The 3069-nt window shown below is 39.1% G+C and overlaps 1 long non-coding RNA gene across 1 annotated transcript; it reads left to right on the top strand.

Annotated features, from left to right (window-relative positions):
* Positions 1-555: 555 nt before the first annotated feature.
* Positions 556-2567, top strand: LOC139311338 (uncharacterized). Its single transcript, XR_011599938.1, has 3 exons — positions 556-688; positions 1017-1129; positions 2478-2567. It is a non-coding gene; the product is annotated as an uncharacterized lncRNA (long non-coding RNA).
* Positions 2568-3069: the final 502 nt, after the last annotated feature.

Genomic DNA, 3069 nt, shown 5'->3' with positions numbered 1-3069 from the left:
GGGTGAGTAATGTGTAGCCTTTGAGTTGTAGCTAGCCACCAGCACCTGGGAGCTAAAGCCAGTTTGATCACTGATCAAAAAAAAAAGATGGATTGTGCTGAATCATAGTTTGAGAGTCATAGGGCTTCTACTCTTCATTTAATTGGTAGTTACACAGCTGTTTTCTGTGTAACATCTGAACATTTCCTAAAAGCACTGCAATGAATATATTTATTTAAAGGATGTATATCACAAGTTAGCAACACAGACCTTGCAGGCCCTGGAGCTTGTGTCATCCTTCAAAAATGAATGTGCCTTCCCCAAAATTAATTGTTTTATTTTTAAGAACAAACTGCAGAATCCCTGAGTGATGTGCCAAGGCTGGATTTTGTACACCCAGGCTAGGATTATTTGTCTGTTCCTGGCCGTAGAAAACAAAATACTGCTATACTTCTGAGAAGACTCTCATCTAACATTTCAGCCTGGTTCAGTCGGTTAACCTTTTGCAATGCTCATGCTTGGAAGGTTAGTCAAATTTAACTGGTTCTTTTTCTTCTTTTCCAACCCAACAAAGGAGGAGGAGATGTCTGTTCATCGAGCAGAAGAAACTGAATAGAATATGACCAGATTTCATGGTTGTATCTTGGTGGGCAGAACAGTAAAAGAAAGATCAACTTTCAAAATGGTCTGAGTCAGATGGGGCCATGAGGTAATTTCCCCTTCAAATTCCTTCAGTGTTTATCTATGGGAAAGGCAGATGGCAAGAGACTTACAATATTATTGCCTCCTCTAGCCTAAGCTCCTTCCACCTGATCAAATCCTTCCCTCCAGTCTAAGCTTCTTCCACCTGGTCAAGTACCTCCGTCCAGTCTAAGCTTCTTCCACCTGGCAGGAGAATGTGCAGCCTCCACTCAGCTTCGCAGGGACCCATATGCACAAATGTCTGATCAATGGTGATAAAGGACTTGGAGGAAATGTCAGAAGTCATGCTTTAAGTGCTTTCTCTGTCTTATTTTATCTCTCTGTTTTATCCAAAGGTACTTTGGATACTTTTGAGTACTTTGATGAGAAGCGAAACGACATCAAAGAAAAACCAGAAAGTCCAGTTGCCTCTAAAAAAAGCACCTTTGGGACAACCATGACTGAGAAGGTCCATAGACATCTCCCTGTTTTACTTTTTACAATAGTTCTGTCAGATTAAGTACAATATGTTGAGAGAGTTTGGCCCTAGACAACACTTAATAATCTTCATGGTTGAATTACTGAGATACTTAAGTATCATTTGCTGCATACAGTTTTCATTGTCTTTCTCCTCCCCTCCTTCTATTTCCTCAGATTTCAGTTTCCATATGTCCCAGAAACCATGAAGTTATCCCACACATACAAGGTTAAAATCCTCAGGATAAAGAATTTAATATTAACCAGCATCCATCTGTAGTTTCAATCATTACTGCATGCATGGAAATATATACCCAGCAAACTGAAAAATTAATTTACAAATTATATTTGACTAAAACAAGAACAGACTAGCATTCTGAACAAAGACACTACCTTAGATTATCAGTCCAGCATCATAGCTCACTTTAGCCAGGTACTCTTCAACCATCTTGTTTCTGTATTTCCCATTGGACCAGGAAATTACAGTTTTCTTCAAGAGTGAAAGCCCATGTAGTTTTTTTAAATAGCTCAGGCTACATTTTTCTGCATGGAACACAGCTTTACCCCCCCTCCAGAGGTGGGTTTCAGCAGGTTCTGACCAGTTCTGGAAAACTGGTAGTGGAAATTTTGAGTAGTTCAGAAAACCGGTAGTAAAAATTCTAACTGGCCCCACCCCATCTATTCTCTGCCTCCCAAGTCCCATCTGACTGGGAGAAAATGGGGATTTTGCAGTAACCTTTCCCTGGAGTGGGGAAGGAATGGAGATTTTACAGTATCCTTCCCCTGGAGTGGGGTGGGAATGGAGATTTTACAGTATCCTTCTCCTGCTGTGCCCACCAAGCCATGCCCACCAAGCCACACCCACAGAACCGGTAGTAAAAAAAATTGAAACCCACTACTGCCCCCCTCTCCCATGTACCAGTAGCTGATATGTCCATCAAAGACCTCACTAAAACCATTAAGTCTAAAGTTTAAAATAATGCTGTGAATATTTGTTTCATGAAATAAATAAATCAAATGATAAATGTCAAATAGAGGGGGATGTGTTGCTAAAATCATGTTTTCTTTATGAGTCAGTAACCAAGAAAAGCTTAGCTACCTTCCTAGATTATTAGCTGCTCTTTGAGGTATGCCCTCTAGTTAGATATGAAACAAAATGCTATTACATGGAGGAAATTCCATGCCTCTAATTGACACTACAGCCCCAGGAGCAATACTATTTTTAATTAAAACAATTCAATATGTTCTCTTTAAATACTTATATATTGAAGCTGAAATGATTATGTACTTCAAAATGTCTTGGCAGAACTCTGATTCATACACTGTTATTCTGTTGCCAGTCTATCAACAGCCTGGAGACAGGTCTGTGCATCAAAAGAACTATCAATACACAATGAAGTATTCCAGTGCTAATGAACAATGAAGATGCCATCAACATAGGAAGGAAAAATCCTACCATTTTCTTCTGTTTATGTGCAATATACGTTATAAGTAAATTGAATCAGAATGCAGAGAAAACATTGGAAAAAGCCACAAATCATTGAACATTAGGGTAACAATCAGTAAGTTATAAATAAATAATGTTTATTTTTGAGTTTTATACCAAGGTCAAACATTTTAGAGGTCCGCTGATATCTTAGTATGCCATCACTTGAAAATAAACTTTCAAACAAACTGTCATCCATTAAGCTTGCTTTCATAATTGATTCCTGAAGTATTGTATGTACCTTGACCAGGCACAATCTTTTGTGTGTGTGTGTGTGTGTGTTTGTCTGTCTGTGTGTGTCTCTGTGTGTCTGTGTGTCTGTCTGTCTGTCTGTCTGTCTGTCTGTCTATCTGTCTACCTGTCTACTTGCCGGTCTGCTTCTCTGTATCTTCTACACAGAATTGAAGTGCCACATTAACAAAGTGTCATCTGGTCTAAGGGGGAAA

The sequence above is a fragment of the Pituophis catenifer genome, unplaced genomic scaffold (genome assembly GCF_029215685.1).
Source record: "Pituophis catenifer annectens isolate HBS135680 unplaced genomic scaffold, rPitCat1.0.hap2 SCAF_2, whole genome shotgun sequence".
NCBI lineage: Eukaryota > Metazoa > Chordata > Lepidosauria > Squamata > Colubridae > Pituophis > Pituophis catenifer.
Note: the sequence above shows the minus strand (reverse complement) of the source record. Positions and strands in the feature narration are given on the sequence as shown.